A 24,921-nucleotide genomic window follows, 5' to 3' on the forward strand; every position below is an offset into this window, starting at 1 on the left:
ACAAAACTGCAAAAGCAACAGTGCCCAAAATAACAGAAGCAAAAGAAAGAACAAGGTTTTTCATTTCCAAGAATGCTATCCTTAGCGCAATCTGCATCATGGTTTTCATTGCATATGTGTTGTGAATCTTCTAAAGGACCATTTATTTACCCACGTCTTAATGGAGCTTTAAATATCTGTTTTATCCTATATACAATCTTAACAAAAGTAGTTATGTTACTACGTCTGGTCCTGATTTTTACCTGTCAGACTTTGCTATTAAATTTCGAGAAGGTTAATATTGCTTTTGTAACCCCTGTCATGAGTAATATATTTTCCCAGTAAACATGTCATAATTTTAAAGGCTGTTCAAAAAGCAGTATTTCTGTTGAAATAGTTTTGCATTCATTTCTGTATTGTTTTTTAACCATAATATAGTGCATGCTTTGAAAAGAATACACATATTTATGTACTTAACACTTTTTGTTTTTAGCAAAACCTTGCTCATTAAGAACTAAAAGAGTCTTAGAAACTGTATAAATGGGCAACTTCTCAGTGACAATATTTGCATTCAATTTTAATTCACCATCAAGTCTATATCTTGAAATGTATCCATAAAGTGACTGAGGAAAGAGTACATTCTGGTAATATTTATTTTATTTTTTAACCTAAAATATATGTTGAAATTCAAAAGGTGCTTGCCACATGTGGTATGGCAGTATTCTATATTCTGTAATAGCTGAATGCTGTGTGAGAGTGTATAAAATTACAGGGGTTCACAGGCTTTAATATGGACACAAACATTCTTTTCTACCTCAGTCTTACTTCTAGTGGCAGGAGTAAGACTTGGGAAAAACTCTAAAGATTATCTAGCCTCGTGATTTTCAAACTGTTTCCTTGAGCTCTTAGGCTCTTTGGGGATACTTAGGGCCATGGGGGAAGGGAGGCCAAGTGGCCTCTTACCTCTTGCCTTTATCTGCTGTGTCTATTAAAGTTCCATGTAGGATGGGATGACCATGCTGGAAGGAAAAGGTAAAAAATTACTGATGGAGGCTATCTTATAGATAAGGAAAGCAGGGTTTACTTAATGTGGCACTCTGAGTCAGTGACAATGTCAATTTTGTAACCCAGTCTCTTGTACCTTAGTCTTAAACCCATTCTACTAAACTACAATAAACTTTCCCTACACATTCATAGGTCTTTTTGTATAGTCATCCTAAGCAGTATTACTAAAACCACACACTAAGAGATCCACAGCTCAATGTTCAAAACCAAGATACTTACTGAGGATACAATAACGTGTTGTAGCCGAAAATCAAGCCCTTTGTTTGGCAATACCATTAAATTTTTGGTGCATTGTTGTAGCCCTTAGGTAACATATTGATTCATCTATTATTTAGTAAAGTAATATTTTAGGAGTATTTTTAAACTTTTAATTGTGGTAAAAAAAAAAAACAACATAAAATTCACCATCTTAACTATTTTTAATTGTAAAGTTCACTTCTGTTAACTATATTCACATTTTTGCTTGGAGGTGTTTTGCACAGTGGAAGAAATTAATTAGAACTTAAATTCAAAAGAAAGAGAATTAAAGAAAGTAAAGCTGAATTAAGATGCTACTTTTCTCAAAGTGTGTCTTATGCAATAGTACTACTATAAGATGTGCCAAGTAAAAGAGTAACATGGTCAAATAATCTTTGGAAATGTAGCATGTTACATCCCTCTCTAGGAAATTTACAGTGAAAATCTGTACCTGAAAAACTCTGAGAAATCACACTGTAAAGATCTCTTTGAATTTTGTATAATATAGAGTATTCTAAACATTTTTCCACAGACTTTCCTCACCTATTCTGCATTTTTAAAAAATCTATTTTTATCCTTCAGAGCCAATGTTTTGTTGAATACATTTTGGGAAATTCTCTAATAGAACTTCTGCAGATTAAAGAAAAAGACCTGTAAGGTAATGTTTATGCTATTTTTGTTAATTGGTTTTGTATTTACCAATCCTTTATCCTCATTTTGTTGACAGGATATTAATGGACATCCCATTAATTCAATCACTCAACAAATATTTTAGGCACAGTGCTAAATGCTAGGAGTACAGTAATGAGTAAATCAATCAGAGCCCCTGATCTTACAGAGCTTACAATCCAGGAAAGAAATCACAGCAAGTGGTCTAGTGTCTGAAAAAGAGAAAACAGAAATACAGAAAGCACGAGCAATTTTAGCTATCTCTGGCACTCATAGCTTATCTGGCTACGTTTGTTTTGTGTTCCCTAATTCTAAAATGAGAGAAGAGGGAAAGGAAAAAAAAAAAGCAGAACATCAATCTAGAAGTTTACAATCTGTACTTTGAATAGAAATATGCCATATTTTCCTGAGGTCTACTTATGCATCAATTAGATCTATGGTAATTCTCTAATAATCCAAAGATGGGCTTCCATTGTTTAGAAAGAGGGAGATGGGAAGAAAAGGAAGGAAAGAAAAGAAAGCAGAGGAAGGAAAGAAGGAAGGCAGAAAGGAAGGGAGGGAGAGAGGGAGGGTGGGAGGAAACAAAGAAAATACAACACAGTGTTTCCTGCTCTTTCTTCCTATTTTAACTCCCCAGCTATATAAGGAGATGTTACCTTCTACATAAGACAATTCTTTTTCAAGTGTAAGCTGAAGACCTTGTTTGTTCAACAGTCTGCATGTCATCATTGTCTTTCTAATACTTCAAAGAGTATCCCTCAATCAGATTCAACTCTTGGTGGTAACTACTACGGGTCCTACCTCTGTCAGGAAATACTTTCTCTAATTAACTAACCAAGCTTCTCACTCAGACTCTGACCCCTATGCTGGGGAATCCGTGTCTTCATCTGAGCAGAAGATGTCTCCTAAGCAAAGGAAAAGACAAACCCATGGGCATAGCCAGTAAATGATTCTCTAGAACTGTCCCATCCCTAGAATACCTACACAAAAATGTTAGACATAGTCCTACCAAAAGATGCTCTTGAAAGGTTCAGAAAGAGCCTTGCCTTCTTATTGGACAGTTCCCTCATGTCCTGTTTTCTTACGTGGAAGTCAATGACTTGAAGGGTAGCTCCTGTATATACTACTTGAAAATAAATACTGTAGGTTACTGGCCTTTGGTCACAGAGATTTAGGAAGAAGGAAAGGTTGCAAAATTTAAAAGGAAAAAAAAAGGCTTACAACTAAGGGAGCAAAAAGGAAGACCTTATGCAAACTGTGGTTTCTTAGCTATATTTGCTGTCATTGATGTGTCACAGGTGATTCTATAAACTGGTTCTGAGCTGAACTCTCTGGGAAATTACAACTTCATTTTGTTCTTTCCTTCCTACTCCTCCCAGCCTTTCCTTTGATGGGAATAATGTGAGATAAGATCATTGTCAGAATACTATGAGGAAAGGACTCAGAAAAGAATCTGGGATTTTCAAGTTAAAATTAAGAGCTGTGTTAATCTGGTTTCTTGTTCTAGTTAGCTGGGAATCAATTTTCTAATTCATTCTCCTCTCTGTCATTTGCCTGTTGATAATATGCTAGGCCACTGCAGTACTTGTCCCTTTTTATTGCTTTTAATTAACTTTTTAAAATCAATTATCATTACTTGTATGGATTTCTAGTCTCTCTTCTCATCACACTTGTTTGGCTTATTTTTTATTTACACACCACTACCCACTGCTGTGAATTAACAATAACAAAAAATCTGCACTCTTCCCTTCCACCTCTTGAACTGGAAAAACAGTTAGCTAATAAGAGGCTAAATGAGCCTCAGAGTATAGAGAAGCTGGAATCCTTAAATTATTTAAATTGAAAAATGGCTGGTTTTACAATCAGAAAGACTCAAGTGGACTGTAAGCCCTACTTGATTGTCCCCCCCTTATCTGGATGATCTTGTAATGACAGCTGGAGTTATCTACCATCAGCATCACTGTCCACAAAAGCTTCTACTCTCTCTGCTCAACTCTTCAGCAGCCCTGGGGAGCTGGAGTTGTTTCAGGGGAGAGAGTCCTAGAGGACTGGAAACTTTATTAAAATGCAAAGCTGTCTCTAGTGACAATAAAAGCTCAGTAAACAGTGATGGATCTAAAACCACAGCACCAGAAATGATCTGCAGAATAAAAAACTGAGATTTCATATACTGCCACCAATTGCCTAGGGTCAGTGTAAAATAAAAAACAACGTGAAATAAAGAGTGGTGTAAAATAAAGAGCAAGAGCTGGAAGGAAAGGAAAATATCATGATTCAACGTGAGTAGTGCAACAAATGACATATGTCAGACCAGGCCTTGCAGACTTGTCTCAGGAAGCAGCCCAGTCGGATGTATTGCAGGAAGTCAGGGCAATGTCTGATCGGAAAGATTAGGGAAGTACCCCCAAAACATTCCTGATTTTCTCTCTGTAAGCAACTCATCCTTGAGCTATATCCATGAATTTTCTGAAACTTTTTGTGGCTAATAGTTTAGTAGTAATAAGATAGTAATAGGAATCCATTACACTTTTTGAAAGCCCTTCACTTAATTTGCCATACAACTATGAGGAATCTAATCTTCAACATATATTTTAAGTTACTTGCCCAATTTAATCGACTGTACTGCAAAATAAAACCTTAAATTTATTTGACACTTTGTCTGTTTAACTCAAGGGATGTCCATTTAACTCAAGGGACTCCACGTATATTACTCACTAATAAGTTGAGAAGTTGAAATGAAAATTAAGACACCAAAGTATAATTAAGTCATTTGTTGTAAGCAAGGAAAAATTAAAAAACAAGATCCAGGTGATTTCAATTTGGGTATACTAAAGCTTTTCATAAATGCCTCTTCCTTTATCGTGCATTCAAATTCCTTACCAGAAAAAAAACTACTCTAAGCACAAAGGTAATAAATAATATTTAAAATAGCTCAGTACTCATAAAAACCAAAGTAGTACGTTCCATCTGATTTGAAAAACTTTCTCAGGAGAGATTTATTAACACTATCATCACCACCATGACAACTACCCACAGCCACTTATTGAGTGCTTACCATATTTCTCCCTAGCCCTTCTTTCTTCTCCAAGCCTCATCTTCCCTTCTGCTCAGGAACCTTGAAAAGGAAAAAAAAAAAAAAACCAAAGTGTTGATCTAAATTACCTAACTGGCAATTTCTCTTTTTATGCAACTAGTAAGTTCAGCTAGCAAATGAAAATGTTAAATGAAGCACCCCATTCCTTCATCTTCAGTGGAAAACATTAAAATTCCTTGTCAGATCACAATTACTCTATCAGGAGAACCCCCGAAGTATATAATACTTTTCTTCTTATTTTTCCTAAAAATATTGTGTTTACATTTGACATGTTTATATGCTGATTTTTGTGATGAGAAAAGACTGGCAGAATTACTGAAGATTTTTTTCCATTTTCAGTTCAGAGATGCCTTAAGGTGTGAACTTGTACACAAGCTTCCTTCTCCAATGTAAAAAATCAAGGTCCTCTCTGTCCCCAAAAAAGAGCCTGGGCACCAGAACACAGAGAGGCCCCTTTGTCCAGCTCTCCCCACCACCCCCATTAATATGCACTGCTGCAAATGAGGCCCAGTGAGGAACTCCTTTGACTTGGGAAGCTGGATTTTGCAAAACCCCAACCTTTGTTCCACAGGGACACACTCATGTCAAATGACAGTCCCCCATAGTAATTGTAACTCCACCATGTTCTCCCATTCAAGACAGGGTATTGGCATGCAAGTGAGTGAAAACAATGCTGTTACAAGGATAACCTTAAGTTTGCTGGAATTAATTCTTAAACCCCAGAACTTATTATTTCACATTTCCTGTAACATATCTCATGACACACCAGAGTCTCATGACACTGGGGTTGAAAAATATCCGTTTAGCACAACTAGAAGCCGAACGGGCAGAGCTAATAAAGAAGAGATCCTTAGATCCCTGGAGCTAACCTGAGATGCAAGAGAGCACTCCGAACTACCACTGGCTCTTAAGAGTCTTTCAGCAAATGACAGGACCACATTCGACTGCTCTACTCCTTCCAGCCTGGTACCTTTCACACGAAGTTGGCTCAACAGCCTCAAATTTATGGCGCAGGGCAGGTCAGAGGGCGTTTACATTAAACTCGGTTTTAAATAAGCTTAAGATACCAAAACATTATTAACAGTATAAAATTAATTTTATGCACTGTGACTCAATTTCTTTTTATTAACTGTATTATTGGCATGTGTTAACTTGGACTTTACATTGAAAACAAAATTAATTTTGAAATTTTCAGCGTTTGAAAATGCAATGGTTTTCTGGAGAGCTTTTAACAGGGCCAATACTGAGACTATACCCCAGACAAGTAAAATCAGAATATCTGAGAATGGGACCAAGGCATCTGCATTTTTTAAAGCTCCATAGGTGACTACAATGTGTAACCAAGATTAAGACCCACTGGTCTAAGGAAGGGGAAAGGGCAGGAGAGAGAGCTCAGTACAGGGAGATTTGAGAAACTGTGGTCATGCAATTATAATTGGTGTTATTTAGATTTGTCAACCCGATATTCTAAGAGCTGCCAATGGCACTGGAGATAGGCCTAAGACATTCCCCAACAGCAATCATTCCCTGTCTCCCTGTGCATCCATCCTCGGAGCCTTATATCCCTGGGAGCCAGGGCAAAAAGGAAGTGGTGACTTCTACATGACTGCAGAATTCTCTTAAAATTGATTCAGTAAAACCTTTCTCTACTTCTCTCATTAGAGGCAGGTAGAAGTAGAGAGTCCTACACCTACTACAGACTTCCTCAGAATAGACAGATTCAGACCAGAGTGGAAAAAAAAAAAATACGGAATGTCTACTGCAAGCAAGGTGCTAACTTAATCCTTACCACCACCCCATGAGGCAGGTATTAGATGTGCCTCCATTTTACAGGGGAAGACACTGAGAAAAAGCAACATAAGAAGGCTGCTCAAGGTCATATAGCTAGTATGCGTCTAAGGTCATACAGCTAATATGCGTCTAAGTCTGGACTTTTTACTCTAAGACAGATGGAAAACTGACCAAGGGTCACCCCAGCCATTCATGGACAGCTGTCTGTGTCAAAGGAATCTTTCATTCTTTAGGTAGGGAATCAAATTAGTATGCTAATTGTGTTCTTTGCTACTATGTGTAAGCAAGCATTATACTCACAGACATAGAAAAGAATCTTAGTATTCAGACACCAGTATGGTATATTTGTCCTTTTTTGAAACATCATCACTAGTTCTCATGACCAATTTAAGTCTATTGGAGTTTCTTTGATTTAAAAAAAATGTTTGGAATAGCTAAGAGAACCCAGCATATGCATCTAAACTCAAGCTTACGTGGAACCTTTGAAAACAGGGTATGACTCCTTCTTGTAATATTTCTTTTTTTGATACCAAATTTTAAAAAATTTTTATTGCAGTATAGTTGATTCACAATGTTGTTAGTTCCAGGTGTACAGCAAAGTGAATGAGTTATACATATACATACATCCACTCTTCTTTATATACTTTTCCCATATAGGTCATTACAGAGTACTGAGTAAAGTTCCCCGTGCTAAACTGTAGGTCCTTATTAGTTATTTTATATATAGTAGTGTGTATATGTCAATCCCAATCTCCCAATTTATCTCCCTGCACCCTGGTCTTTTCCCCCTGGTAAATGGACATCCTCTTGAATTCATGGTGGTAGTACGTTCTCCTTGTGAAGTCCTAGAGTGTGAGCTTAATTGGGATTTGGCATCAACCCCAAACAGCTGGAGCCATCTGTTTCCTACTTTGTAAACTTTTTCCCAACCAGAAATTGCGAACTACCTAAAGAAACAGCCTAAGGTAAAACCTGGCCTCAACCAGTTTGAAGAAAGCAGTTTATCTTTTATTTACCCAAGCATTGCCTTGAGTAAACTGTGTCTGTTATGTGCTAGGCACTGTTGCTCTAGCTATTTCATTTTTACACCTTTCCCAACTTACTGGCACTCCTATTCCTTTTCCCTGTCCCTCCACACCTCCGGGCCAAAGCCTGCTTTTCTATCTTATGAAGGTAAAAATGCTTGATAACAGCTAAAAATAGTTATGATTTCCAAGGTGACATGCATTTTAACAGTGATCAAATCCTTTAATGCTAAAAGGGCAATGGTCTTATGATATGATTACAGGCAGTGGTTCCCTGGAGACTGATGAAGCCTGCTCTGATCTTGCCACTCTGTAGCGGCCCACTGCTCCCCTGGTCCATGCCCTTCCATGTTTTTATCCCAAATGCTTGGCACACTGACCAGCATATTTGGCACTCAATAATGAAGGGAGCTCTGGCCTGAGGAAAACAAGTTGCAATAACAAGTTGCTGACACAGACGAATGCAAAGATGCTGGATGAGTTTTGAGCCAAAACACCATGGGGAGAGGCCAGGTGGAGCAATAAGAGGAGATACCCAGTGCCATCATTTGAACTCTCCTAGAAGACAGTGTCAGTTTTGAGAGATGTCTGGGAGTTCCAGTTAGCTCTAGGATCTACAGATCTGGTTTTACTTAGCAGCTCTGCTGCATTTCAATTTGTTGCATTTTAGATGCAATGGAATTGGGATAACGAGTAACTGAATCATTTTCCAAAAATACATATTGAGCAACTGCTATGAACCAAGAATGCTGCAAGGCATTGCAGATACAGCAGCATAAAACCCAGTTTCTGCCCTCATGAAGCTAATATTCTACTTAAAGAGTCTGGTGTGAAAGCATTAATTACATAATTCAGTATTTAATTGGAGTCACAGTAAGTGCTACAAAGGAAAACTGCAGGGTGCTAAGAAAGCATATAACAGAGAGACATGACCTAATACAGAAGGTGAGGCAAAGCTTCTCAGAAAAAAAGTCATTTAAGCTGATTCCTGAAAGATGAGTAGGAATTAGGGAGGCAGAGAATTCATAAAAGGAGTGGACATTTCTAATAAACACCTTTACCATGTGATACACTAGTGCTAATCCTGAGAATTATCTTGACTTCTTTTCTTGATCTTGTTCATGCAGAAAACCTTTTGAGGTCTTTGCAACAAGCTAGCCTATTTAAGGCTCTGAATTCGGACAAAAGGAAACACTGGCACAGAGAAAGAAATTTCCATAGATGTCAACAACTTGCTGAGGCACACACAAGTATACTGTGATCCCATCCATTACTGCTTTTCTGTGCTCTCACCTAGGTCATTAGCATGAACATTTGACATACCCCATCAGTACACTCTAGGCCAGCAGCTTTCAAATACTGAAATGGCCACAGAATAGACTTTCTATATGGCTCTGTCCAAAAACCTTGGGCAAAAGAAAAGGAGTTGGGAAAAAAGAAATGAGTCAAGGCCCTGAAAACCTCAGAGAGAGTCTGATCTGTATAAGGGATACTTTACCATCCCACCCACCCTTCTTTGAATATGGAGCCAATTCTTTGTAAGTTTGCAAAAAGGCATTCCCAAGCTCATCATGCTATTTTATACATCACCCTTCCTTGGCTCCCTTCTTCAGCTAATTAAATTCTTGTTCCTAAAAACTCACTTCTGGCATTTTATCCTCTTACCCCCCTGTCCCAATCTAATTTAGATATCCCTTTTTTGTACTTTCATAGAATGCTGCACTTTAATACCTCATCACAGTTATATTATAATAATTGATTTACTTATCTGACTCATCTGCTTCTTGTGGGAGGAAGTTCCTTAAGGGCAAGGCTCATGTTTTAATCATTTTTGTATCCCTAGTTCCTAGCAGAGTACTACTTTAAAAATCCACTGAATGAATTAATGTTCACGCATGATACTTTTTTTTTTCTTAGCCTCTAAAGAGACATGGACACTTAGATTTTACATGTCTAGTAAGCAAGTCTGGTTTTGTACATAGGAAACTTTTGACCCACGCCAGCCTGAAATTGTTCTCCATTTATAGGTAAGCCTGCTGAATTGCCTTAACTAGGCTTTTGCTCTATAGTCTTCCTTTGAAAACATCTTAAGAACTAAATAGACCAGTATACATGGTTCTACTGACCAATATATCAGTCAAGAACACGATTAGTTTTGATGTTCAGTGCTGAATAAGGTTCAGTCATATGCATAAGTCTGATCTTTTAGACAGTGCATTTTAAATAACTTCCATGTTTCATATTCTAAGCTAGAAGCAAGGAAAGAATAAACTATGCCTAGCAAGATATTTATCAAGTAGTAAGTACTTAAATAGTTATTTAATAAGAAAAGGAAAGGATGCATTAATAAAGGAATAATTGGATGCAGGTATAAATATAGCATAATCCACAGGAATCATCAAGCCATAAATTAGAATAAGGGATTTATCATTGGCAAAAATGACTAAGCCAACAAACATAGAAAATAAAAGCTATTGTAAAGCCCCATTTTCCAATAAAACAGAATCAAAACATCATTCAAATAGCGAAAGAGTGTGTTTAAAAAAAATACTGGGACTTCCCTGGTGGTCCAGTGGTTAAGACTCTGCGCTCCCAAGGCAGGGGGCACAGGTTCGATGCCTGGTCGGAGAATTAGGGTACACACATCGCACGGTGCAGCCAAAATTAAAAAATTTTTAAAAACATACTAACCTGGAGGAGATAAAATTTGATATTTGAAGAGAACGTATTATAAACTCTAAAGAAATCCCCATACAACCCAATCTTTCTTCTCACACCCATCCTCCCCTACCCCAGCACACACAATCACCACCCTCATATACATGCCTCATGCTTGTCTTGTCTACTTGCTCTTCCTGAAATAACCTTGATTTGGAAAAGAGGAAGTTAGAGATGATAGAGGGATAAAAGAAAGTTCCCTCCAGCTAAAATTCTCCTTCCTTCTCTGCCTGTTATTCTTCAAGATCTGCATAATTGCCACCTCTTCTAATGAAAACCTTTTTTGATCTGCTATAGCCCCCCGGCTAATTGTCCCCTTCATCACCACTATCACTACAACTTACCTCTTCCCCTCTTTTGCACTTATTTCACTATCTTTTATTATAGCTCCCTATATCTGTCCTTTCTCTAGGATAGGAGCTTTCAAAGAGGAGTTGGGTCTCATTTCCTGTTTTTTTTTTTTTTTTAATTTTATCTTATTTATTTTTTATACAACAGGTTCTTAATTAGTTATCTATTTTATACATATTAGTGTATATATGTCCATCCCAATCTCCCAATTCATCCCACCACCACCACCCCGCCACTTCCCCCCCTTGGTGTCCATATGTTTGTTCTCTACATCTGTGTCTCTATTTCTGCCTTGCAAACCAGTTCATCTGTACCATTTTTCTAGATTCCACATATATGCATTAATATACGATATTTGTTTTTCTCTTTCTGACTTACTTCACTGTGTATGACAGTCTCTAGGTCCATCCACGTCCCTACAAATGACCCAATTTCGTTCTTTTTTATGGCTGAGTAATATTCCATTGTATATATGTACCACTTCCTCTTTATCCATTCATCTGTTGATGGACATGTAGGTTGCTTCCATGACCTGGCTATTGTAAATAGTGCTGCAATGAACATTGGGATGCGTGTGTCTTTTTGAATTATGGTTTTCTCTGGGTATATGCCCAGTAGTGGGATTGCTGGGTCATATGGTAATTCTATTGTTAGTTTTTTAAGGAACCTCCATACTGTTCTCCATAGTGGCTGCAACAATTTACATTTCCACCAACAGTGCAAGAGGGTTCCCTTTTCTCCACAGCGTCTCCAGCATTTGTTGTTTGTAGAAGTTTTGATGATGCCCATTCTGACTGGTGTGAGGTGATACCTCATTGCAGTTTTGATTTGCATTTCTCTAATAATTAGTGATGTTGAGAAGCTTTTTGTGTGCTTCTTGGCCACCTGTGTGTCTTCTTTAGAGAGATGTCTATTTAGGTCTTCTGCCTATTTTTTGATTCGGTTGTTTGTTTTTTTAATATTGAGCTGCGTGAGCTGTTTATATATTTTGGAGATTAATCCTTTGTCAGTTGCTTCATTTACGAATATTTTCTCCCATTCTGAGGGTTGTCTCTTCGTCTTGTTTGTAGTTTCCTTTGCTGTGCAAAAGCTTTTAAGTTTCATTAGGTCCCATTTGTTTATTTTTGTTTCTATTTCCATTACTCTAGGAGGTGGGTCAAAAAGGATCTTGCTATGATTTATGTCAAAGAGTGTTCTTCCTATGTTTTCCTCTAAGCGTTTAATAGTGTCCTGTCTTACATTTAGGTCTTTAATCCATTTTGAGTTTATTTTTGTGTATGGTGTTAGGGAGTGTTCCAATTTCATTCTTTTACATGTAGCTGTCCAGTTTTCCCAGCGCAACTTATTGAAGAGACTGCCTTTCCTCCATTGTATATCCTTGTCATAGATTAGTTGTCATAGATGCGTGGGTTTATCTCTGGGCTTTCTATCCCGTACGATTGGTCTATATTTCTGTTTCTGTGTCAGTACCATATTGTCTTGATTACTGTACCTTTGTAGTATAGTCCAAAGTCAGGGAGTCTGATTCCTCCACCTCCGTTCTCTTCCCTCAAACTGCTTTGGCTATTCGGGGTCTTTCGTGTCTCCATACAAATTTTAAGATTTTTTTTGTTCTAGTTCTGCAAAAAATGCCGTTGGTAATTTGATAGGGATTGCCTTGAATCTGTAGATTGCTTTGGGTAGTATACATTTTCACAATGTTGATTCTTCCAATCCAAGAACATGGTATATCTCTCCATCTGTTTGTGTCATCTTTAATTTCTTTCATCAGTGTCTTATAGTTTTCTGAGTGCAGGTCTTTTACCTCCTTGGGTAGGTTATTCCTAGGTATTTTATTCTTTCTGTTGCAATTGTGAATGGGACTGTTTCCTTAATTTCTCTTTCTGATCTTTTGTTGTTAATGTATAGGAATGCAAGAGATTTCTGTATGTTAATTTTGTATCCTGCCACTTTACCAAATTCATTGATTAGCTCTAGCAGTTTTCTGGTGGCATCTTTAGGATTCTCTCTATGTATAATATCATGTCATCTGCAAAGAGTGAAAGCTTTACTTCTTTTCCACTTTGTATTCCTTTTATTTCTTTTTCTTCTCTGACTGACGTGGCTAGGACTTCCAAAACTATGTTGAATAATAGTGGCGAGAGTGAACATCCTTGTCTTATTCCTGATCTTAGAGGAAATGCTTTCAGTTTTTCACCGTTGAGAATGATGTTTGCTGTGGGTTTGTCGTATATGGCTTTTATTATGTTGAGGTAGGTTCCCTCTATGCCCACTTTCTGGAAAGTTTTTATCATAAATGGGTGTTGAATTTTGTCAAAAGCTTTTTCTGCATTTATTGAGATGATCATATGCTTTTTATTCTTCAATTTGTTAATACGGTGTATCACACTGATTGATTTGCGTATATTGAAGAATCTTTGCATCCCTGGGATAAATCCCACTTGATCATGGTGTATGACCCTTTTAATGTGTTGTTGGATTCTGTATGCTAATATTTTGTTGAGGATTTTTGCATCTATATTCATCAGTGATATCAGTCTGTAATTTTCTTTAATTTTCTTTTATTGTAGTATCTTTGTCTGGTTTTGGTATTAGGGTGATGGTGGTCTCATAGAATGAGTTCGGGAGTGTTCCTTCCTCCGCAATTTTTTGGAAGAGTTTGAGAAGGATGGGTGTTAGCTCTTCTCTAAATGTTTGATAGAAATCTCTTCAAATATTTTCTCAGGTCCTTTCTCTCTTCTCCTTCTGGGACCCCTATAATGTGAATGTTGTTGCATTTAATGTTGTCCCAGAGGTCTCTTAGGCTGTCTTCATTTCTTTTCATTCTTTTTTCTTTATTCTGTTCCACGGCAGTGAATTCCACCATTCTGTCTTCCAGGTCACTTATCCGTTCTTCTGCCTCAGTTATTCTGCTATTGATTCCTTCTAGAGTATTTTTCATTTCAGTTATTGTATTGTTCATTTCTGTTTGTTTGTTCTTTAATTCTTCCAGGTCTTTGTTAAACATTTCTTTCATCTTCTCGATCTTTGCCTCCATTCTTTTTGTCCAAGGTCCTGGATCATCTTCATTATCATTATTCTGAATTTTTTCTCGAAGGTTGCCTATCTCCACTTCATTTAATTGTTTTTCTCGGGTTTTATCTTGTTCCTTCATCTGGTACGTAGTCCTCTGCCTTTTATTTTTGTCTATCTTTCTGTGAATGTGGTTTTCATTCCACAGGCTGCAGAACTGTAGTTCTTCTTGCTTCTGCTGTCTGCCCTCTGGTGGATGAGGCTATCTAAGAGGCTTGTGTAAGCTTCCTGATGGGAGGGACTGGTAGTGGGTAGAGCTCTGGTGGGCAGAGCTCAGTAAAACCTTAATCCACTTGTCTGCTGATGGGTGGGGCTGGGTTCCCTCCCTGTTGGTTGTTTGGCCTGAGGCAACCCAACACTGGAGCCTACCCAGGCACTTTGGTGCGGCTAATGGTGGACTCTGGGAGGGCTCACACCAAGAAGTACTTCCCAGAACTGCTGTTACTAGTGTCCTTGTCCCCATAGTGAGCCACAGCCACCCCCTGCCTCTGCAGGAGACCCTCCAACACTAGCAGGTACGTCTGGTTCAGTCTGCTATGGGGTCACTGCTCCTTCCCCTGGGTCCCAATGAGCACACTACTTTGTGTGTGTGCCCTCCAAGAGTGGAGTCTCTGTTTCCCCCAGTCCTGTTGAAGTCCTAAAATCAAATCCTGCTAATCGTCAAAGTCTGATTCTGTAGGAATTCCTCCTCCCGTTGCCAGACCCCCAGGTTGGGAAGCCGGACGTGGGGCTCAGAACCTTCACTGCAGTGGGTGGACTTCTGTGGTAAGTGTCCTCCAGTTTGTGAGTCTCCCACCCAGCAGTTATGGGGTTTGATTTTATTGTGATTGCGCCCCTCCTACCATCTCATTGCAGCTTCTCCTTTGTCTTTGGATGTGGGGTATCTTTTTTGGTGAGTTCCAGTGTCTTCCTGTCGATGATTGTTCAGCAGTTAGTTGTGATTCCAGTGCTCTCACAAGAGGGAGTGAGCGCACATCCTTCTACTCTGCTGTCTTGAACCAGTCTCCTCATTTACTTTTATATTTATTCCATTCTCCCTCTCTTCCTTCTTCATTCCTAACCCAGAACCTGGCAAAAAGTAGGAACTCAGAAAATGTTTGTTGCGTGGAAGGGAAGAATAAAAGAAAAAAAGGAAGTTTATTTCTGAGGAAAAAAGCCATTTGTCTTCTTTCTTCAAAATATTTTGTCTTTTCAAATTCAAGGGTAGCCTTTTTTTCCCTAGGTGTTAGGGTGTGTGCCCTAGAACACCTTACTTTGGCAAAGAGCCCAAATTCCATTTCCAACCAGCTGAGTTATTTTCAGTTTCTATGTGGTTCATTCATGCTTTTCCCCTTCATTGACACATTAACACTCCATGGCGAGTGGGTCCTGTTCAGCTGGCAGCCCCTCTCAGCCCCACGCCTCTAAGCTGTACTCACTTCACTAGTTCCCAACTGCCTGCCTCTTGGGGAGCTCTCTGTCATCAGCGTCACCTAGCTGGCAGAGGAGTTGTTTGTTTGCTGTTGTCATACCTAAGTTTTGATAATTAACAACATGAAGCAAACTCAGAGAATGAGAGACCTCTGCTAGAGGCTATCTTCTCTTGTATGTTCTTTTCAAAAGCACCTGGCTTGTTTTAAGAAAATGAGAGAAATACAGATAATGAAAGAACTGGACAGATCTAATATCTGCTTAATTTGGTATCTTGTTAAAATCTCTCATGTTTATTCTTCTCAAATACCTACACTCCTTCCCTCCATGCCCTCTGTAATAGTGACTCTCAATGAGTTTCAAGCTTGATCTTGTTTTGTAGGTAATGAATTTATACCTTAACCTCACAAACAGCACTAATCCATGAGCAAATTTAGTAATTAAAAATCTAGCATCTCTAAAGCATGGCATACAAAGGTTTTGTTTATTGGCTTCCAAAAGGAAATCACACATACACACACAACTATTTGTTACAAGGTTAGCATTTCAGGATTGACTTTTGTGCCTTAGGCCCTTAGTAGGTGCTCAATAACTCCCCACGGAGACACTGATTTGTTTTAGTAGCTCCCTGTTATTTCCAAAAAGACAGCATTTTCCAGAATTTTCTGGTCAACAAATGAAATCTACGTGTTTTTTTTAAAGCTGTGGAAATAGGATAATTCATATTGCAAGGTTATTTATTACCAGCCAGACCCTCATCTTGCTCTACAGGGCTCTGATAATCACCTATTTCAGAAGCCATTAGCCTTCTGTGTGTTGTAAAGCACTCTTCACTATAATGTGTCTATGCCTTTGTATTCTAGGGGGAGGAATGGTGTGTACTGAAGTAACAGACCTCTGTTGACCAAGTAAGAAAGTCTTTGATGCACAAATAGTTCATTAAACTGCTTTTATTTGATACTGTTGAAATTAAACAGTGTGTGGAATCCCTGCCCAGGTATGGGAACATATAAAACCTTTGAGGACATGTACATTAATTTAAATGCTTAATGTTACTGAAACAGAGACTTATAAGAAAAATGCACATTGAAAGGACGTAACAATCAAAGCTTAGGCACTTATAGGAGGACAGCAGGAGCTGGATTTAACTTATTGATTTTAGAACCACTGTTTTATGAAAAGGAGGCAAAATATTGCTTTTACTGTTTTCAGATAATAATGACTGTTGTTGCAAATTATAAAATTTAATTAGCTATATAAATGCCAGAGGAACAAATAGTGTGCTATTGTCTTGATATCTTTCCAGAAATTAGTCTTTTAAATAAATTTGCCATATTAATCATCTAAAAATATTTTTGATCACTGAACTAATAGTTTGCAGACTGTTTTCAGGTACTCATTGCCATAGGTGATTGCTTCTTAATTACTACATGGGTTCTTTCTATTCACTCATATTAATTCATGTTTTCTGGCACAGTCCCAAAAGGCAGCCTTGCTCTATATCTTCTAATTACTTCTATAATTGAATTTGCCCACTTTTTCTAACCTATTTTTTAAACTGACTGTGTTTGTTCATGGTTTATTGTGTCTTTTTTGTGTCAGTTCTCTGCAAGCAGAATGTACATTGATTCTTTCCTCGTTTCTCATTAATTTTCAAGAGCTTTGCTGCATGTCTGTTTTTTCAGTCTGTCAGACCTATTGCTGAACCAAAAAAATAAAAAGACTCTTATTATTAAAGGTTAGGTAAAATAGACTGAAGTTAATTAATTCATTAGTAACTCTGAGCCAATTACTGAAGGCTTCTCTTATTTATATACTTGTTAACAAGACAGAAATGAGAAAGGCCAATTACAGGCACATGTCCTTCAGAAGTTCAGCAAGCCCAGAGCTTATGCATTTATTAACACTCCTCCAAAAAAAATTCAGCTCATCTATCAGATATGTGAAACTTCATTAAAAAAATTGTTGACTAACATTCTATTCCATTCTGTTGATAAATTCTAAAGGGTTTTCCCCATCCAGATATCTTTAATATGTCTAATATTACTAAATTCTCCTAAAATTATCTCAAAGAGCATTACTTAGCCTTAGAGCAATTACAAAAACAGAAAAAAAAATTATTCTCTGGTTTTCAGTATTTTCTTCTTTCTAAGCTTTTAATTCCTGAATTGGGATACTTGATTAGCAGATTTTATACACTAGAACCCTTTAAATATGTTCCACTTGATTTTTATTGAATATGCCAAAACTTTACAACATGTAGAAAGGCAGGTTTTCCCATATTTTTCCTGGTGACCAATATAAAATATTGTAACTGCTTCATCCGTACAAACTACCTGCACAGTACATACTATAACCATTACTTCCCCTTCCCTGCCTCAGAAATATTTTAATTTAACTGGGGTTGGGAGGAAAGGGGGTTGGTGACTGATTAGTTTTTTATACATCTATATTCTCTTTATAGGTTTGTGTCAGCATGGGACCAACAAATCAACAGAATGAATTGACACTAATGTCTCAATAAATTGACTGGTTGTTTGGCTGAATTAAAACTAATTTTAGTTATGTTTTTTCTTTTTCTTTTTAACTTTTTAAATATTGTATAGATATGGGTTTCCACAGTCAAGTGATGCCAAAATAATGTCAGGGTTTCTGCTGCCTTAGTTTTTCCTCAGTTCCAAATGTATTAAAATTTAATCAATTGTTTTATAGCATGATAATAACAATCACAGCATTAGAAAATAAGAAAGAATCTCAGCAGATGATTAGTTCACGTCCTTGATTCTTGGAAGACCAAAGAATAAAAAGTTAAAAATATGTAGTGTGCCTTATTCAGGAAGCCTTTCTTAATACTTTCTACATCGGAAGTTAATACTTTCTTGGCCTCCAAATTTTCATACCCTCTTATTTATAACCATTTTATGGATCTTTTCACTTTTTACCCTGCATTATAATAACTTGTATCTTTTTCTCTTTGAATTATTACTTAATTGAGAAAGTAACTATATATTATGCACTCTGTAGCCCCAGCACTTAGCACAATGCCTGGGAAATAGTAGGCCCTCAAGAAATATATGTCAAAAGCATTAGGAATAAGGAGTCCATAATCTCCTTTTAATGTGTTCACTGTCAAACCTCCCTCACTATCTGGGCTAACTAAAGAGTCTCTTGCTTGAAATCAGTTAATGTGTCTTAATTTTATGTGGCAACTACAGTAAATGGGTAACAAATGTTGCATTATTAATTCAGAATGTAGGTTTCTCTGCTCAAGATTAAAAATCTATACTAATTTTTCCTCAAATGAACTGTTTCTCATTCCTTTAATTACTACATGACTAATTTATGTATGACTTTACCAGCCTCCAGTTTGTGACTTTGGGCCAAGACCACACAGGCCCTTGTTACCACTTCCCAATTCCATGTGCAGTGACGTCTCGGTATATTCATCAACACCTGTGTGGAACAGAAATTAGATTTCCCAGACTCCTTTACCTTTTACCCATCATTTCTTCAAACCCTGCTGCAGTGACTGGTTTTCCTTCTTCTTTTTTTTTTTAATATTGTCCCTGCCTTTCTTTCTTTTCACCCTTCCTTCCTTCCTTTCTTTTTCCTCTCTGTCTCCTCCCCTTTCTCTCTCTTCCCCCTCCCTCCCTCCCTCCTTTTCTCTTTCTTTCTGCTTTTTTGAAATAAGCTATTTCAAAATAGCTTATTCATAGCTATATCTTATATCTTATTCATAGCTATATCTTATATCTTATTCATAGCTATTTCATAGCTATATCTCCTAATAACAGCACTTCATATGTTTATATTGATTTTCCAGTGTATGAGCTCTTTTCACAGACATCAACTTATTTGATTTTTTCAGGCTAAATATTATGCAGATGACGAAACTAAAATTCAAAGAAGTTAAGTGACTTGCCCAAGGCCACACAGCTAGTTACAATTTCAATTTTTAAATTCCTGATTTGTTTGCCAGAGAGAACAAAATCCAGAAGGCCCCCTTTTCTTATGTAGTTCTTAACTCTTATGTGAGGAAACTACCTAACAATTGGATTTGCAGCCAACTAAATGATTTTTCCAGGAATTATATAGGTCATTGTAAGGAAAAGAAATGTGGCTAGTAGTTTGATGTGCATATATCATGTGAAAATGCATATTTTGATTCAGTAGGTCTGCATTTCTAATGAGCTCTCAGGTGGCCTAGCGGACAGAGTGAGGCTCTGGAGTTGGGGGGACTTGACTCAAGTCCCAGCTCTTCTGTTTACTGTGACTTTGGGCAAGCTACTTAGCCCCCATGAGCCTCAGTTTCTTCATCCTTAAAATGAGGATAGTAATATGTATCTTACTGAAAGCCAAGGGAATTGACTTGCAACGAACTGGCCTTCTTCCTCTCCATACTACTGCCTGATCAATCTTCCTAAGGTCTCCCTCCACTCAGAAACTTTCCAGTGAGCCTCACTGCCTGCTGAATCATGTACAGACTCCTCCCTTTGAGCCTCAAACCTTCAATGGTACAGCCAAAGTCACCTTTCTAACTTGATCTCTCCTTACTTCCTACTCACACCTTATATGTAACCAACATATTAGATTTCCTATTTCTTCTTCTTGATTCAGCTTCGTTCCACCCAGTCTTCATCATATCTATGTCATTCTTCCTTTAAGTCCCTTTTCCCATCCAGGTTCTTAATGGGAGTGTTTTCCTGCTCTCTAGCTCCTCTCATTCCTAACTGCCACACATCTCTAGATATGTCTCTCTGGATTTGAATTCTCATAACACTGTTTATATCTATGGATGGTTTCTTTTGTATTCTTTCTTATGTTTTAGTTATTTCTACAATGATCCCATATCCTATTAGACTCTAAGTTCCTGGAGGATGGGGATCAGGTATTGTTCAGATATCACGGTAGTAAGACCATAACTTTGGGGCACACAGACCTGGGTACATACCTCAGCTCTACCATTTACCAGAACAAGTCTCCTAACCTATCTCAGCTCCAGTTTTCTCACCTTTAAAGTAGGGGCCAATAATACCTAACTTGCAGAGTTACTGGGAAGAAATGTTGTACATATAAAATACCTCACACAGTATCCAGCACATAGTAAGAGCTCATGTGAGTGAAACTGAATAGACTAGAACTGAGCATGTAATCCCAACAGAACACAGACATGTATTCTAGTGTATAAACAACTGAACCCAAGCCCAGGCTTCCAATTTATGCGAACATTTTAACATTCTCTTTTCTGGCTATGTTTATATCAGTGTTAAGTCTTATCAGAATATTCCATATTCAGCCCTCTTCAAATCAAAGTACATTTGTTGATCTAGCTCCCAGTGAGTATAAAGTGATAATGGAAAGGTAACACAGTATGGTTTTAAAAAAAATCATATGGTTTATAGTTAAACCTGGATTTGAATCCAAACTGCCACTGTCTTGCAATTTCCTAATCTCTCCAAACTATAACAATCTCAGAAGTTGGATTTGGGATGTTTTCACTTTCTTTCTTGTATTTGTTTATATTTTGGGGATTTTTAAAAATAAACAGCATATTATTTCTATAGCCTAGAAACAATAATAATACTATCATGAGTGACAGCAATAACTTTCAATGCTCCAAATCTCCACTTTTGTAAACTGAATTTATATTTTTATATATGTGTGTGTGTGTGTGTGTGTGTGTGTATTTTTTTTTCTTTATTTGTTTGTTTGACTGTTCAGGGCCCTTGTGGATTTAAATGTTTTGCTTATTTCAGTAATTGCTAAGGAGCAGTATATTCTTTTTATATTCTTATCAACTAATTTTAAAAACAACTAAATAGGGACTTCCCTGGTGGCCCAGTGGGTAGGACTCTGTGCTCCCAGCGCAGGGGGCCCATGTTTAATTCCTGGTCAGGGAACTAGATCCCGCATTCATGCCACAACTAAGAGTCCGCATGCCACAACTAAAAGATCCCATGTGCCGCAACTAAGACCCAGTGCAGCCTACATAAATAAATAAACAAAAAATTATTTTTCAAAAACAACTAAATATATCAATAAACTGTATCACCATTCAGTTTAAGATGGGGGACAAATAGTCTTTTTATAACTAAAAATTAAATTTTGTCAATGTAACCAAATTTCACTCAATGCCTGGACACAGCGTGAGAGATAGAACCAAGTTTTATCTAAACTTAAGGCAGTCAAAGTCAAAGTCACGGCCATAGTCAGTATGTTGTTTTGTTAATGTGGGTAAAGAGGACTTAAAAAAAAAAAGAATATGGGGCAAACCTTGTGTTAATCAGGGAGTATATGGAAAGAAAATTAAATGCCTATATTAAAACCTATTCTTTCAGACTACAAATAACATTTTCCTTCAGCCTCAAGAGACAATCATGAAACAATGGCTCATAGTGCTTTTAGAACAGGAACTGAAGTTATATACTGTACATGTATTGTCCTATATAGGAGGAAGGCAATGTTTAAAGCTGCTGTCGCCTCCTGGAAAAAAAAAGAATGGAAAAAAAAAACTGGGATTCTCAGTCAAGTATGTATGCATTTTCTGTTTTTCTGTCTTGTGGGTCTTTATTGTTAAAAATATTTTTATGAAATTGCTCTGTGCTTCTTTAAGCTTCGTGTGGTCTTGTTTGCTTGTTCTCAAAGCTCAAACCATGACATAGTTATGAAACATCTTGAGTTATTAAAAGTAGAGAAATTGTACTTTGTTTGTGAACTGAACAGCAGACCAAGCAATGTCTTCGGAAAGAAAGATCTGATTTTGTATAAAAAAATGTTCTTTTTCATTATAAGCTAAAATGATGATTCCAGGACAAGAGACAGAAATTATCACTTGAAAGCTGTAATGTTGACGCTGTCTACATAGCTGTAAATGAAGTAGAGATTGGTTTCTATTTCTTGGCCTATTTGGCCTTAATGAGTGATCAGATCTTGAAAAGTCACCTTGAGATTTAAGTTACCAGTCTGCAGCATACTGATGATCAACTTAATAACAAAGAGATATTTAATTTCACTTCCTGAGGCATAAACACAAAGTGAGACACAGGCCATCAAATGGTTAAGAGCATGGGCTTCAATTTAGACCCACATGAATGTGAGCCCTGGGTCTACCCCTGGCTAACCATATGTGATCTTTGGCAACTTAACCTCATGAAGTCTGTTTCCTCATCTGTAATGTGGGGATTTATATCATATTTCATCAGAGTTAAGATGCATATTCTTTCACATTTTAACATCTCTGATATCAGAATACATCTTAGAATAGATGATTTGTCTTGGTTTAAAGAGTAAAGCTTTTTTTTCTTACTAGTACATATATTGTGGAATTTACAATCTATGACATTTGAGATTCAATTAAGTAATATATACTTCATAGAGTTGTTCTGAGATATAAATAATGATACAAAACCTAGAACCTGGCCCACAGAAGACTCTCAATAAATAATACCCATTAATGTTGTACAGTATGATTTTTCATAATCTCTGGCATTTTCCTGTCCTTTAGTCATAATTTTTGTTTGCCAAAACTGGAAGTTAGTTTCTTTGCAAAATCCTAGTGTTGGAATAGTCTGCCTACTGAATTGTTCATCAAATTTCCTCTAATTTCTCTGGCAGCAAGATATTGACCCTAAGGGTATATAAATCTGAAACATGATCAAAATAAAGGTTTGTGAAAGTCCACACTGATTTGTCAGATTAAGTCGTCTGCAGACAAAAAGAGGAATAAAAAGTGAGCATGCTTCACCAGCTCCTGGCCCGTGGCAGCAGCATGCACAGAATGGTTAAAGAGCACAGATTCTGAGCTAAACTGGCTGAGTTCAAATCTTGGCTCTTCAGTTTACAAGCTGTGTAACATTGGACAAGTTACTTAACCTCTCTGTGGCCTCCATTTCCTCCTAGGGTTGTTGTGAAAATGAAATGAGAGCTGTCTATAGAGAATGCTTTGTAAATTTGCTATTATTGAAAATACACCCTTCTTGTGTTTAAGTTCCTTAAAAAGGTCTCAGTTTTCTGATACTAAAGGGGAATATTCTAATCAATTTACTTTTCAAGACAGTAACTGTTATAATTCTATTAGAGGCTTATATATACATATATGTTATATAAAACATATAACACACAAACAGTGCCTTTGAGGTATTTGTAATCATATGACCCAAATGATAAAACTAGTCTACCTATCAGCAAACACATGATTGGAAAAAAAAATCAAATAAGTCTGAGGTTGCTTCCAACAGCCTCTGGGGTGTCCGTATAATATCTTGTTATGGCTTAAAATTCAGTATACTATAGGTCAACCTGTACCCGTTATGATTAAGAATTTTAAAATGGATGGCCTGCTTCTAACATTTGTTCACTTGTAACCTATATTATTCTAATTTTTTATCGTTGTGAACATGACTGTTGTGCCTAGAACAACTATGGCCATCAAGCAAGTATCTCTAAGCACTGAGATTGGGCATGGCTTTTAACTTATTGATCACACCTTTAAATATAGAGAATAAACTCTGAAATGAAATAAAGCTTACCAATAGTTAGTCATTATTTTTTGAGTGGTAATTATGTGGTAATTCACTTGAATAATTGTAATCAGTATTATTTTTTCATAACCAAAGCACATTTTTAGCCTTTCTCTTTCTCTCTGTTCAAATTTTGTTCACTCTCTAATGTCTGTCATTAGTATCAATATCAAGAGACTACAGCACGGTGTGTTAGAATTTTGGTGTCCCAACAACTTGGCTCCAAAACCCAGTCTGTCACTCAATTAACCCCCAAAATCTTTGATAAGATTCGTTCTTGCTCATGTCATAGGTCTGATAAGGGCTGGGTGGCCTTCCTTTATCCTGTAGCTCTGCTATCTAATGCATGCTTCCCACAGTCATCTTTGTAGGGAAAGCAGAACGTGGAGGGAACCAGTCCTGGAAATGACTTATGTCACTTCCATCCAATTCCATTAGCTAAAACACAGTCACACGACTCGAACCGAATTACAAGGGAGGCTGGTAAATACCAACTTCCTACTTGCCCAGTTAGAAAAAATAGTGTGGTGAATACACAGCATTTTCTCTGCCACAGCACTTACTAACTGTATTACTTTAAGCAAGTTACCTAACTTCTCAGAGCCTCAGTTTTCTCATTTGCAAAGTGGTGGTAATCATACCTATCTTGCAAAGCTGCTATGAGGATGAATAAGGAAAGGAGTGTACAGCATGTGGCATATGATAAGTGCTCCATAAAATTGTTATGTTTTATTACTAATAATCAATAGTTTCTCCCTAAAACACATACATGCATAGAACCCAAGCCATTGGCACCCAAGTTCTTTGGTCCTCACTGGTTTAGCTCTCTACTGATCATCTAGCTCCTGCCAAGCTTGCTGGGAGTGCAGGACTCAACGCAGCTGAGACTCTTGGCCACGGGACTGATGTCAGTTATAAGGGTCATACTACAGGAACTGGGGTAAGGAGAAACCAAAGCCAGAGCAGTACACTGAAAACGGGCTCTATGTTC

The sequence above is a fragment of the Neophocaena asiaeorientalis genome, unplaced genomic scaffold, assembly GCF_003031525.2.
Source record: "Neophocaena asiaeorientalis asiaeorientalis breed wild unplaced genomic scaffold, Neophocaena_asiaeorientalis_V1.1 scaffold225, whole genome shotgun sequence".
NCBI classification, from domain to species: domain Eukaryota; kingdom Metazoa; phylum Chordata; class Mammalia; order Artiodactyla; family Phocoenidae; genus Neophocaena; species Neophocaena asiaeorientalis.